Below are 15,170 nucleotides of genomic sequence, written 5' to 3' on the forward strand. Positions count from 1 at the left end.
TTGAGCAGATTGTGTAGTACTGGTGAACTTCTATGTTGCACCAGCTTTTCATCCCACTTATAAAGTATATGTTTGGTACCTTCTCCCCTATTTTATCTAGTTCTAACCTGGTCCAATCTGGTTTTTCCCTTGTTTGATAAAAATCTGATAGATATCTTAATTGTGCTGCTCTGTAATGATTCTTAAAGTTTGGTAGCTGTAAGCCCCCTTGTTTGTACCATTCTGTTAATTTATCTAGCGCTATCCTCAATTTCCCCCCTTTCCATAAGAATTTCCTTATTATTTTCTTTAGCTCATTGAAGAATTTCTCTGTTAAGGGAATTGGTAACGATTGAAATAGGAATTGTATCCTTGGGAAGATATTCATTTTAATGCAATTTATCCTTCCTATCAGTGTTAGTGGTAAATCTTTCCAATGTTCTAAGTCATCTTGTAATTTCTCCATTAATGGCTGATAATTTAATTTGTATAGATGGCCTAGATTATTATCTAGTCTAATACCTAGGTATCGGATTGCTTGTGTTTGCCATTTAAATGGTGATTCTTTCTTAAACTTTGTGAAATCCGCATTATTCATTGGCATCGCTTCACTTTTATTTGTGTACCCCGATATTTCTCCATATTCCTTCAATTTCTTATGTAATTCTTTTATTGATAATTCTGGTTCTGTTAAATATACTATGATGTCATCTGTAAATAGACTGATTTTATATTCCTTCTCTTTTATTTTTATCCCTTTTTATTTTCTTTTCTTATCAGTTCTGCCAAGGGTTCTAAACCTAACGCGAACAGTGAGGGAGATAGTGCACATCCCTGCCTAGTTGATCTGCTTAATTTAAATTGGTTTGATATATATCCATTTTCTGTCACCTTCGCCAATGGTCCCTTATATAATGCTTTAATCCAATTAATATATTCCTCTGGTAGGTTGAACCTCTGTACTATTTTGAATAAATAATTCCATTCTACCCTGTCAAAGGCTTTCTCTGCTTCTAAAGCAATCGCCTCTGTTGGCATCTTATTTCCTTGTACTGCATGGATTAAGTTAATGAACTTACAGATATTGTCTGTTGTTCGTCTTTTCTTAATAAATCCAGTTTGATCTTCTTTTACTATTTTTGGTACACAGTTGGCCAATCTGTTTGCTAATAGTTTTGCTATTATCTTCTAATCTGAGTTAAGTAGAGATATTGGTCTATACGATGCTAGTGTTAGTGGATCTTTCCCCGTCTTTGGTATTACTGTAATTATTGCTGTTTTACATGAATCTGGCATGTTTTGTGTTTCTTCAATCTGGTTCATTACTTCCAGGAGAGGAGGAATTAATAGGTCTTTAAAAGTTTTATAGAATTCTATTGGGAGTCCGTTCTCTCCAGGCATTTTATTTTTCAGTAGCTTTTTTAATATATCCTGTATTTCCTCTATTTCAAATGGTTTTATCAATTTGTTTTGCTCCTCTTTTTGCAATTTTGGTAGTTCAATTTTAGCTAGAAACTCTTCTATTTTGATGATTTGACCTGGTTGATGGCAAGAGGATATTTGTTCTTTGGAGGAATTCTATAGTTGATATCAATGTTTATGGAGGAGAATTTCTTCGCTTGAGGGATGTGAATCTTTGGAATTCTGTATTATTGAGAAATATGGGTATATGGAACAAGCTTAGAGAAAGTAGTGGAAGCAGGGACAATTGTTATATTCAAAAGATTTACATGGATAGGAAAAGTTTAGAGTGATATGGGTGAATGCAGGCAAATGGGACTAGCTTGGTTGGCATAAGATGGGCTGAAGAGCCTGTTTCCATACCGTAGAACTCCATGACTATATCTCAGGTAAGTTTACATTTGAAATTCTGCAAACTACATTTTAGAATGGGAACTAGAGAAATGTCGTTGCTCTCCCTTGTAGTCGAGGATGATGGCCTTTATTCCATTGATCCACCGAACGAAGACACCTGTGCATGCATTTGTTTAATATGTACTTGATATGTACTTGATGTTGCACTCCAAGAATCACGTTTCTTCACAAATCAACCAACTAATTCCAATGGCATGAAAACCACGACGATTGGAGTTGATGGATTTGTTGCAGCCTTCATCCGCCTTCACAGCTGTTGAGTTCAGAGTAACTTCGTCCACCTGTTCCACCACTGAGGACTTGGATGGATTGTTCTTTTTTCAGGGACCTCACCCTCAACTTTACCGCCATTGGTGACCCTACCAGGAGCATAGCTCTAGACGGCATCACTCTCAGGATCACATGACCACACAAACTTCTCCACCACGACAAAGTTATAATCCACAGAGAAATGTGAAAAGTAGATTTTCATATATTAAAGCAGAATGAGAGACCTTGTAATGACTGAAACTTTCAAAATTATAAAAGGGTTTGATACTATTGATGAAAAGGTGAGACATGCGAGAACCTTTGTGGAATTTAAATGGGACCTCTACAGCCAGAAAGGCAAAATGGGATTCAAGCTGCCATTTTGGACTGTCTGCCATTTTGGACTGTGTGCCAAACGCCATCTTCCCAGGCATTTGATACCACTAGGGGCTGAGAGCTGCCATCTCAGGCACATGGATGAACAACCTTGCTAGTTTCTGTTGTGTATATACTTTATTGAATAAGCTTTAGTCATTACCATAATATCCAAAAGTGCTCAGCAAATTTGCAAATGAGGACACATTACCCCAGCATAATTCTGAATAATGTTAATAAATTAATGCTAATTGTGAACCACTACCACATGTTAAAAACACTTAGCAGCATCTATGGAGAGAGAACATTGTCTCTCCAGAGATCTCTTTAACTAGCTGACTATTTCCAGTATTTACTGTTGAAATTTTAGATTTCCAGCATCTGCAGTTTATTGGATTTCTGTGCTCTGGACTGAACTTGTCATTGAATTGGAGAACATTAATTACAATATGGACACAGGCCACTTCCTCCAATGAACATTCAACTTCACTTTCTGGATCGTTGAAGTGCCTCAAATCTCATTGACCCAAATGAAAAGATGGTGAGCTAAATTTGTACTCCCAGACTTTATTCATATAAATACAGATGTTATTTCAGTGGAATTTGCCAAACCAATATCATACTGGCCTATTGAACATAATAAATAGGAGCAAGTGTCGGTCGTCTGGCACGTTAATGTGATCATGGCTGCTTTGAGATGTATGTAAAAGATACCTTGGCTCAAATTGACAGTTGGGTCTACAGTAAGGCACCAAACTTTATTGAAGGCCAATGACAAAATCTAATCTAGTTCACAGGTTCAGGTGACACAGAAGTGAGGCTTTCTTAACCAAGAAACTGTTACTTAATTCCCTAGATCATTGTCTGCACAATTCCTCAGTGTTAATTATTTAATTAATTCCTGCCCTGAGGAATGTTTTCTCTGCCAATTGAAGACTTGCAAGGCTCAAGGTTGTAATGTTAGAACTTGCTAATTCATGTTGGTTTTTAATGTTATTAAATATCTGCCTGTCCCGCATTGGACTTGTCGGCCACAAACGAGCCTGCAGCTGACGTGGACATTTACCCCCTCCTTAAATCTTCGTCCGCGAAGCCAAGCCAAAGAAGAAGAAATATCTGTTCACAGAAATATTTAATAAAAAAAAACTTCATAATATTGCACAGTTCTCATTTGGATGCGAGTGATATCTTGTGTTTGGCGGGACGTACTTTAAGGAACAGTCATTAGGCGGTATCTGAGTGGATAAAACTTTCTGTACTCCCGCTATCTAATAAACAGTTGATAATGCGCCCATTTACCTGGGCGTCCATCATGGACCTGGTGAGTTCGTGCAGTGGTTCCTGTTCAGGGTGATGGAGGCCAGTAAGGATTCATAGTCTGATGGGTGCTCATGCACCTGAGATGGCTGCCCTCAGCCCCTCGTGGTATCATATGCCTGGGAAGATGGTGTTTGGTGCGCAGTCCAAAATGGCGACCTGCATGATTCGAACTTGGTATTGCTGATGTGCAGGGAGGATGGCACTGATTGCAATGCCCAGAGTGATGACTGACCATATGCCGCGCTGCTAGATTTCACAGGTGGTTTGGACAGGCAAACTTTGGCAAAATGCCTCTTTTTTTCGGCACCTAGAGCACTCTGCATCCTTGGCAGGGCACTGTTTCCTCGAGTGCTGACCATGCCTGCAGAAGTAGCACTTGGAGAGATCACCTGCAATGGCAGCCGAGGTCAGATCACTAAAGGAGTGGGATGGTGTAGGGGACCAGTCACTTACGGGGTGGGATGATGAACCATCCTAGGATAGCGGCACCTGCGGAGTACTTTTTGTTCCAGTTGTAATTGCCATATGTGCCCAGAGCAGATACCAGCCACATACGCGTCTCTGATGAGGTCTCTGCATTCTGTGCGGCCGACACGGCCTTACATTTGCACTCTCTGCACAGGATCTGGGGGGCCCGCAGGTAATCAGCGCTTTACTCACCAGGTCGCTGTATTCTGGTGGCCATAAGGTGCCTGGCATAGACCTCATTAACCTTCCTGCATACTGGGCCTTGTGGATCTCCATAGCTGCTTGGTATGAGCTGTCATCGCTGATCATCAGGAACACTTGGGGCCTGATGCGTGAGAGTAGTAGTCTCATTCGGTTAGTATCTATGGTGATGGCATCCGTGGCCACTGCCAGGAATTTTTCAAGCAGCATAGTCAAAGATTGAACATGTTTGGGGCATCCGGCGACCAAGGGTTGATGTCAAGCTGCTCAGACTTCAGATGCTGCCTCATGCTTTTTTTTGAAATTTTTGTAAATAAAATTGATGTACCATCAATAATTACAAAAGGTAAAAGTTGTGAAACTATCAGGGTTTTATTAACTAAAAGCAGGAATAACCATCATCCTCATTGATTGATCGAAGCAAAGAGAAAGGGAGCATGCAATGGGCTATGGGTAGGATCAGTCTCGGGAGTTGTGTCCATCCGGCAGCAGCCATTCATGGCAGAACAGTGGTTTATCACATTACCTGAACCTATGGACCATGGGAGGAAACTGAAGCACACAGGGAACCCACAGGGAGAATGTATAAAGTCCTTAACACAGCATTGGTCTTGAATCTGGTTGCCAACACTGTAATAATGTTAACTGTTACAATACAGTGCTGCCAAATGATAATGCTAATGTTTGGATTTGTAGTTTGGCACTATATTTTTGAAATATAAAAAAGTTCCTTAATGAATTCTGTATACTCCAATTTAAAACTGAAATAGCCATCCTTTTTCTGTTATATGAATACCAATATTCGTTCATCTTTCCCTTTTTCTTGTATGACGTACAATTTCAAGGATTAGAAGTCAGATGATCTACTATTGCTTCTCTAATCTGGCTCTAAAAATGGATGATTGGTAGCATGAAAAAATAGACAGGAGGAATTTACAGATTGAAGAGCTCTCCAGATTTAAGTGTTCTCCAGATTTAAGTGCTCTTCTTGTCTCACAGCTGAATGGCTGATGTTTCAACCCAGTCATGTTTGGTGATCATGTGCAAACCCATATCCGTTTGTGGCACCATGTACTGAAGCTTTAATGCACTTCATCTTATGGTATCTTTGACTTTTAAAATATGATTTGATGTATAAATGTAACCACAGATGACAGATACCCTCTCAGTTCAGTACCATAATATTCAATTTTGAAATTGCATTTCAAATGAACAGGGTGTGTATGTGAGCTTAATAATGTTACCAAACTCTTATTTACTTTTCCTTTGTTAAGAATGCACTCTTGCTTTTTTTAAAAAAGATCAAATTTATTGTAGTTTCAACAGAACGTTCACAATTTTTACATTTTAGGCTCTATGATTCAGTTGTTTCCTATGGCAAATGTTTTGATAGTAGATATCAAATTTTACAGTGAGCATTGCTTTGATATTGATTATATCTATTGGAATAGGAGTCTCTTATGCTTTTTAGACCGCAGGCATGTAATGGCACAATCAAGGAATTTTTCTGCTACATGGGCAGTCTAAAAAGGAATTTTGAGTCAATTCCTGCACAGAGATTTATCCTGCAGGACCCTTACAACTTTTTGGAGGCAGGCTGCAGTGTAAATTTTATTTTTGGTCATTCACTCTACTGCACGTCCAACCACCAGGACATCCAGTCTGAATGACCACATAGGCAATTATTATGTTAATTTTTTCAGTGATTTTTCCCAACATTGCAATCTAAAAAAACATTTCTGACTATTGCAGAGCCAGGCTATTGGTGAATTCAGAAGGTGAGTAGCAGAGCTATGTGAAATTCAGGATGTTGATGTTATCTCTATGGGAAAGTTGATACTGTAAGAAGAGTGGTTTTGGAGATCTTGTTAATTTTACAGTGCTTTCTTTGAACTTAATAACCTGCATCACAGATGAAAATGCTGCTCAGGGGTTGGAGAATTTCTCACGATGAGACTTGCTAAATGCCTTTCGCAGTCTTGGGACTGTACCAACATGCTTTATAACCTCCAAATTATTTTGATGTATAATAATTGCCTCAGAGTTTGTAATGAGTCGACTAGAGCTGAACATTTTTTAAAAATGACTATTTCGTACATTTATGCCAGTAGGAACTTCTGGAAGTAACTGGTATTGTGGATGATGCAGCATTCATGATGAAAAGGGTTGATCACTTAAAATGGGAATCCTGGGGGAAGTTTAAAATATTCCATGGTTAAAAATAAGAAAATACTATCTTATAGTTAACTTAATCTTCCTACTTGGCTTGTTTCTTTTTCAACTATTCAAATGCATAGAAGTACTGGTAATCAGAAGTAACAAATTGCATTTCTGACATTACTGTATGACCTTGTATTGCTTTCATAATAGCAATGTAAAGGGAGCTGGAATTATATTTCTCTAAGTATTTTATCTGTAATCATTTTAGTTTAGGTCTTTCACCAGTTTCATACACACAGTGCAATGACCTGAAAAAGAGCCCAGATGAATCTATTGTTTATCTTTAGTTGTTGTAGCTTGGCACCAAATTCCAGTAACTGCAAATTTTTGATTAATTTTCTTAGGTTTAAAATATGTTTAGCATTTTCTGTATGACCTTTGGTCAATGATGAAAAATAAAACCAATTTATTTTTGAAAACCTATTTATTTCATTAATAATGTACAAGGAACAGAGAAATATACAGCACAGTTCAGGCCCTTCAGCCTAAGTATTGTGCCGATTAATAACCTTCTCTAACTGCCCAGAATTTCCCTAATGCATGATCCTTCATATTTCTCAGTTCCTTGTACCTATCTAATAGTCTTTTAAAAATACTATTGCAACTGACTCCACCACCATTGCTGGCCCCACATTTCATTCCCTCTCCACTCTCTGTGTGAAAAACCTAATAACTCTTACAACCTCCTGTACTTACTTCCAAGCACCTTCAATCTTTGTTTCCTCATGTACAAGGTTATAATTTACTATTTCATTAGCCCCTTTCAAACTGCCAAATAACATGGGTTGAATCGGGCAATTTAGTGGGTCACCTGGCTCCCAACCAGGTGGTTGGGGTGGGGTGGGGGGGGGGGATCGGTGGTTAATAAGAGATTGTATAAGACCCCTGCCGAGTTGACTTAGAGTTGACTTGGCTGCAGTATGAATGGCCAACCCATTCAACTGGGTATCATTAGTGACGTTAATGCCTATGTGCATGCATCAATCTGGTAGTTTTAATATCAGTGCAGTTATATTTCATAGGGCAGCCAGCGGAGCTGTTAGCATGTACCTGTGCTTTAAATAATTTCAAGATTACTTATAATACCTAATACAATATAAATGTTATGTAAATAGTTGTTATATTTTATTGTTTAGGGAACGATGACAAGCTGGTCTGTGGGTTTGTCCTAAGTTTGAACAGTGTGAAGCCCACTGCAGTAGATTTTCCCTTGGTCTTTTATACATTGTGCGCATTTGTTCTTTATTCCCACTACAATTTCACTGCCCTGGGAGTACATAATACGTCACTCGGCATGTCACGATTGGAGGTTGGGCCCTCCCTTAGAACCACGATATCCAAATAAATCAGGGAATTCATGGTCCAGTGTGAACAGCTCACCTGGTACTGCATCACAGGTCATTACTTCCCTATTTAGTAGTGTTTCAAATAGTGCATAAGTAAAATGTTAACAGACATTAAGACACAGATAATGCTTTGAAATATAAATGTCAAGGTACTGGTGTGTTGGCATGTGTTCTCTTCCCCATAGTTGATTCCTTTCAGTCACGCTTGAAAAATGGAATAGCAGAGCACCTTTTGTATTAGAATATAAAGTCCATAGGAAGATGGTGCTGGTGGTTGCCAGCACCATTACTAAATATGGCTTATATTCAAAATAATTTGATTGGTGAGGATATAATTAATTTGATTGGTGAGGATATATGTTCTCATTAAAATGCCCCTCACAACCTGGGGAAAAGGTAGTTTTAATGTATTTATTGGACTTTGCATAGTAAAGTGATCATATTGAGATTGTTTGATCTTTCAGGCAAATATGTTGAAAATCTTTTCTTTGGCTTGGCTTCGCGGACGAAGATTTATGGAGGGGGTAAAAAAGTCCACGTCAGCTGCAGGCTCGTTTGTGGCTGACCAGTCCGATGCGGGACAGGCAGACACGATTGCAGCGGTTGCAAGGGAAAATTGGTTGGTTGGGGTTGGGTGTTGGGTTTTTCCTCCTTTGCCTTTTGTCAGTGAGGTGGGCTCTGCGGTCTTCTTCAAAGGAGGCTGCTGCCCGCCAAACTGTGAGGCGCCAAGATGCACGGTTTGAGGCGTTATCAGCCCACTGGCGGTGGTCAATGTGGCAGGCACCAAGAGATTTCTTTAGGCAGTCCTTGTACCTTTTCTTTGGTGCACCTCTGTCACGGTGGCCAGTGGAGAGCTCGCCATATAATACGATCTTGGGAAGGCGATGGTCCTCCATTCTGGAGACGTGACCCATCCAGCGCAGCTGGATCTTCAGCAGCGTGGACTCGATGCTGTCGACCTCTGCCATCTCGAGTACCTCGACGTTAGGGGTGTGAGCGCTCCAATGGATGTTGAGGATGGAGCGGAGACAACGCTGGTGGAAGCGTTCTAGGAGCCGTAGGTGGTGCCGGTAGAGGACCCATGATTCGGAGCCGAACAGGAGTGTGGGTATGACAACGGCTCTGTATACGCTTATCTTTGTGAGGTTTTTCAGTTGGTTGTTTTTCCAGACTCTTTTGTGTAGTCTTCCAAAGGCGCTATTTGCCTTGGCGAGTCTGTTGTCTATCTCATTGTCGATCCTTGCATCTGATGAAATGGTGCAGCCGAGATAGGTAAACTGGTTGACCGTTTTGAGTTTTGTGTGCCCGATGGAGATGTGGGGGGGCTGGTAGTCATGGTGGGGAGCTGGCTGATGGAGGACCTCAGTTTTCTTCAGGCTGACTTCCAGGCCAAACATTTTGGCAGTTTCCGCAAAGCAGGACGTCAAGCGCTGAAGAGCTGGCTCTGAATGGGCAACTAAAGCGGCATCATCTGCAAAGAGTAGTTCACGGACAAGTTTCTCTTGTGTCTTGGTGTGAGCTTGCAGGCGCCTCAGATTGAAGAGACTGCCATCCGTGCGGTACCGGATGTAAACAGCGTCTTCATTGTTGGGGTCTTTCATGGCTTGGTTCAGCATCATGCTGAAGAAGATTGAAAAGAGGGTTGGTGCGAGAACACAGCCTTGCTTCACGCCATTGTTAATGGAGAAGGGTTCAGAGAGCTCATTGCTGTATCTGACCCGACCTTGTTGGTTTTCGTGCAGTTGGATAATCATGTTGAGGAACTTTGGGGGACATCCGATGCGCTCTAGTATTTGCCAAAGCCCTTTCCTGCTCACGGTGTCGAAGGCTTTGGTGAGGTCAACAACGGTGATGTAGAGTCCTTTGTTTTGTTCTCTGCACTTTTCTTGGAGCTGTCTGAGGGCAAAGACCATGTCAGTGGTTCCTCTGTTTGCGCGAAAGCCGCACTGTGATTCTGGGAGAATATTCTCAGCGACACTAGGTATTATTCTATTTAGTAGAATCCTAGCGAAGATTTTGCCTGCAATGGAGAGCAACGTGATTCCCCTGTAGTTTGAGCAGTCTGATTTCTCGCCTTTGTTTTTGTACAGGGTGATGATGGTGGCATCACGAAGATCCTGAGGCAGTTTACCTTGGTCCCAACAAAGCTTGAAAAACTCATGCAGTTTGGCATGCAGAGTTTTGCCGCCAGCCTTCCAGACTTCTGGGGGGATTCCATCCATACCTGCTGCTTTGCCACTTTTCAGTTGTTCGATTGCCTTATATGTCTCATCCAGGGTGGGAACCTCATCCAGCTCTAGCCTTAGGGGCTGTTGAGGGAGCTGGAGCAGGGCGGAATCTTGGACTGAGCGGTTGGTACTGAAAAGAGATTGGAAGTGTTCTGACCATCGGTTGAGGATGGAGAGGATGGAGATCTTGTCGCTGAGGAGGACTTTGCCGTCTGAGCTGCGCAGCGGGCTTTGGACTTGGGGTGAGGGGCCGTACACAGCCTTTAGAGCCTCGTAGAAACCCCTGAAGTCGCCAATGTCCGCGCTGAGCTGTGTTCGTTTGGCGAGGCTAGTCCACCACTCATTTTGGATCTCCCGGAGTTTGCGCTGAAGATGGCTGCATGCGCGACGGAAGGCTTGTTTCTTCTCTGGACAGGACGGCTTTGTAAGGTGAGCCTGGTGGGCAGCTCGCTTCTTTGCCAGCAGCTCCTGGATTTCCTGGCTGTTTTCGTCAAACCAGTCCTTGTTTTTCCTGGAGGAGAAGCCCAGTACCTCTTCAGTGGATTGCAGTATGGTAGCCTTCAACTGATCCCAGAGGGTTTCAGGGGACGGGTCCGTGAGGCGGGTTGCAACGTCGAGCTTTGCTTTGAGGTTTGCCTGGAAGTTTCCTCTCGCTTCGTCTGACTGCAGTTTTCCAACATTGAACCTCTTTCTGGGGGCTTTATTGTTCCTGGGCTTTGGCTTGAAGTGAAGGTTGAGCTTGCAGCGAACCAGCCGGTGGTCAGTGTGGCATTCCGCGCTAGGCATGACCCTGGTGTGGAGCACATCTTGTTTGTCACTTTCTCGCACCAGGATGTAGTCCAGGAGGTGCCAGTGTTTGGATCGGGGATGCATCCAGGTGGTCTTAAGGCTGTCCCTCTGCTGAAAAAGGGCACTGCACTCCACCTAAAAGCTCCTTTGCGCAGGCCCGAGGACAGGTCCACGTCCTCCCCCTCCACGTCCTCCCCCTCCACGTCCTCCCCCTCCACGTCCTCCCCCTCCACGTCCTCCCCCTCCACGTCCTCCCCCTCCACGTCCTCCCCCTCCACGTCCTCCCCCTCCACGTCCTCCCCCTCCACGTCCTCCCCCTCCACGTCCTCCCCCTCCACGTCCTCCCCCTCCACGTCCTCCCCCTCCACGTCCTCCCCCTCCACGTCCTCCCCCTCCACGTCCTCCCCCTCCACGTCCTCCCCCTCCACGTCCTCCCCCTCCACGTCCTCCCCCTCCACGTCCTCCCCCTCCACGTCCTCCCCCTCCACGTCCTCCCCCTCCACGTCCTCCCCCTCCACGTCCTCCCCCTCCACGTCCTCCCCCTCCACGTCCTCCCCCTCCACGTCCTCCCCCTCAAAAGATGCTCACAAACTCAAGCTAGCATGCTGGAACATCAGAACCATGCTAGACAAGACTGACAGCCACCGACCTGAACGTCGGTCTGCCCTCATTGCACATGAACTCCTCAGACTTGACATCGACATAGCCGCTCTCAGTGAAGTCCGCCTGGCAGATGTAGGCAGCCTCCAAGAACGCGGCGCGGGCTACACACTCTACTGGTCTGGCAAGCCTTCGGATGAACGACGCCTATCTGGTGTAGGCTTCATGGTCAAGAGCTTCATTGCCTCCAAACTCGAAAACCTTCCGACAGGCCTCTCGGACCGAATCATGTCCATGCGACTCCCACTTCAAAACAAGCGTCACATCACCCTCTTCAGTGTCTATGCTCCAACCCTCCAGGCGGAACCAGCAGAAAAGAACAAGTTCTACACCGACCTGCGCAACCTCATCCAACGTACCCCTACAGCCGACAAGGTTGTCATCCTGGGCGACTTCAACGCTCGTGTCGGCAAAGACTCAGAAACCTGGCCAGGAATCCTGGGCAAGCATGGCGTCGGCAAGTGCAACGACAATGGGCGCCTCCTGTTGGAGCTCTGCGCAGAACAGCGGCTTGTCATTACAAACATGTTGAAAATACAGTTAAAATATTTGCATAATTTATTACTGCTTTGTGATATTTGCCAACAAGATTTTTGTTATCTTAATCTAAAAGGAACTGACTGAGTTCTATATAGCTTTGACTTCACAATTATCAAAAGGAAAAAAAAACTTCTATAATGTGGTATTTCTCGTTCAACCAACAACACAGAGCAGATCATCTAAATTTTCCTGTTTGTGGATCTTTGCTGCACATACTTTAGCCCTTATATGCCTTCTAAATTTATGGTGGTGATGTTTCTGCTGTTTAGATTTAAATCTCTTTTGTTGAAGGTGAAACTGTATATACTGTAATTGCTTTCTATCTTTCTTTTCTGTATGGACTTAGAACTTCCAATCCTTGAAATGATGCATGGATAGTTCCAAATTCTTTTGATGAGGTGATGCAATTTGTAATTCAAAAGGCATTTCCCATCATAAAGCACACATCCTTTACAGTATTATGCCAGAGATGCTGCTTGAGGCTTCACAATACAAGAACAGAGCCCTGCTGATGTTTTCCAATCAATGAGGGAATGGTGAATGAAAAGGGAGAAAGACTGATGAAGGGAGGAGAGTGAAGGAGACAAGAGAAACAGGGGTGAGGATCAAAAGTGAAGACAAAAGGAAGAGATCAAGATGGGAATGGAGTGAGGAAAAGGGTCTGGAGAAGATCGTACATCTGTTTTGTTTGTCTATGTATGTGTCATGTCAGTACAGCATTAGGCCAAGATCTTGCTCTTAAGACATGGTCATGTGGAATAGTGTTAAAACAAATTTGCACTGGAAGAACTAGAATTGAGGCAAGTCATTCCCAGTCCCAAAAGATAACAGAGAAGTAGGCCTACTAAGGGCTGAGATTCTGTGCTATTAGCTCTTGATAACTTTGTAAGTTAATATCTTGCATTGAAAGGTTACTAAATGTGTAGTGTTGCCATGGTGTCTCCAAAACTTTAAAGATAACCTGATTGGCACCGTTGAAAAAGCAACTCGGGTGAAAAAGAAGTGAATATTTAATGCTTCATAATACGGGTTCCATAGTTTTAAGGTCTAGTTAAGTGTGAATCAAAGAAATAGTGTATTGTTAATAATTTAAGGTTAAGATAATTTGAGATATGTTTGGGGATTGGAATAAAACAGGGCACTGATTATCACATCAACAAAAGATAAAACTGGAAAGGTTGTAAACAAAACAGAAAAGACAATGAAAATGAGAAGACAATTTAACTGACCTTGGTTTCTGAAAATTTAGCTGTGGGAAAAAGTTTAATATTAGGCTTCAGGTCTGAATTCTTGAGGTTGGTGAAAGAAGGAATGCTGACCTGAGGATCTTTATCATGAAATGAAAGAACAATAAATGGGAGGAGATGACTGTAGAACCCTGGGTCAGTAGAGAAAGAATTAAGATAAATCACTAAGTACAGCACAGTGCAGTATTAGATGAAGCTTGATAGCTGTTCTTTGCAGGAACCCACATGATAACCAGCTGAGATATGGTCTGGCCTGGTGTTAGGAGCCTTGCATATTTAAAAAGATGTTAAAAGTGACTATCTGATTTGTATAATAATATTCGGAAATGTCTTAAGTGATTTGCAGCACATAAGAAATTACAGCAGATGAGAAATAGTGATTAGTGAATTGCCCTTTGTCCTTGAAATGTGACGTTTTTTTATATGGTTGGATATCTGAGTGTTGCTGACAAAGCCAGATTTTTACACATCCGTAATTACCCCTAAGTATCTGGAGGTTGTTTCACTTTGATTTGGTGAAGGTACTAATTTTTGAGTCGGTATTCCAAGGCCAATGAAGGAGCAGCAATGTTTTCAAATGATAGTGATAATGAGTTTATTTGCATATACCTTGTCAAATTCTTACTTGCTGCAGCCAAATAGGTACTTTGTTTAAAAAACTTACAACTCTCTACCTTAAATTAAAGAGATAATAAATACAAAAGATGGTAAATAAATATTCAGTTACCATAATGCATGAAAAAAAATGATTGTGCTCAGTCCTTTTTGTGATTCAGGCGCACTCCACACTTAGATTCCTGAACTCAGACATGTGGGTCTTCAAGACCCTGTACCTTCTACCTCAACGTAGCGGTGGGAAGAGGTAACTAAGCTAATGGGTTCTTTTATGATATTGGTTGTCTTCCTGCTGCAGCGCCTCACAAAGGTGTCTTCAATGGATGTGGGAGGAAGCTGCAAGATATGGTGCTCCCATTTGCTCTGGAGGTAGAAGGCACAGGTCTATACACTAATTTCAGTGTAGATGATACCTATTGCATTTCCTGTGCACTGGTGATGGACCGAATTAATATTTTGTGTGGTAGAAAGAGTATCGATCATGACCCTGCATTGCTTTATATGATGTCAAACTTCTTGACTGTTGGGGCTGCACTCATTCAGGCAACTGTTTCTTCACATTTCTGACTTACCTTGGGGATAGCAAAAAGGATTTGAGATACAGGGAGGTGAACCACAAAGTAGCTGGTCTCTAACCTCCTATTGTAGCTGTGGTGTTTGTGTACCCAATTGTTAATGTTGTGTTAATGGTGAATCACCAGAGGATGCTGACAGTGGAGACCTCGATTAGACTCTCTCTTGTTGGAAAGGGTCATTGTCTATCACTTTTGTGCCTTGAGGGGATTCTGAAGAACAGCATGTATCAGCATTTGGAAACACAAGGACTGTTTAGCAGAGCTTTTGCATGGGAAATTGTGTCTAACAAAAGCCCCTTTTCCACTGGCATTCCAGTTCATTGGTTGTACATTGTCCTGGGGGATCGTAAGCCATTTGTGCTGTTTCCACTGGGCAACCATTATCTACATCAATTAGGTAAGTGGGTCAAGAAATGGCAAATTAAATTTTATGTAAACTGTTGTGAAGTTTTGTATAATGGTAAGTCAAACCAGGGTAGGACT

At 42.4% G+C, this 15,170-nt stretch overlaps 1 protein-coding gene across 10 annotated transcripts in view; it reads left to right on the top strand.

Annotated features, from left to right (window-relative positions):
- The window catches only part of ccser2a (coiled-coil serine-rich protein 2a), a 499,558-nt gene that overhangs the window by 7,215 nt on the left and 477,173 nt on the right, over positions 1 to 15,170 (top strand). The window contains exon 2 of one of the 10 annotated variants that reach the window (XM_069885631.1): positions 2,849 to 3,019. The exons of the other annotated variants lie outside the window; for them this stretch is intronic. The gene's annotated coding sequence lies outside the window, so the exon portion shown is untranslated. The remainder of the gene's footprint in view (positions 1 to 2,848; positions 3,020 to 15,170) is intronic. 10 annotated transcript variants of the gene reach the window in all.

The sequence above is a fragment of the Narcine bancroftii genome, chromosome 6 (assembly GCF_036971445.1).
Source record: "Narcine bancroftii isolate sNarBan1 chromosome 6, sNarBan1.hap1, whole genome shotgun sequence".
NCBI classification, from domain to species: domain Eukaryota; kingdom Metazoa; phylum Chordata; class Chondrichthyes; order Torpediniformes; family Narcinidae; genus Narcine; species Narcine bancroftii.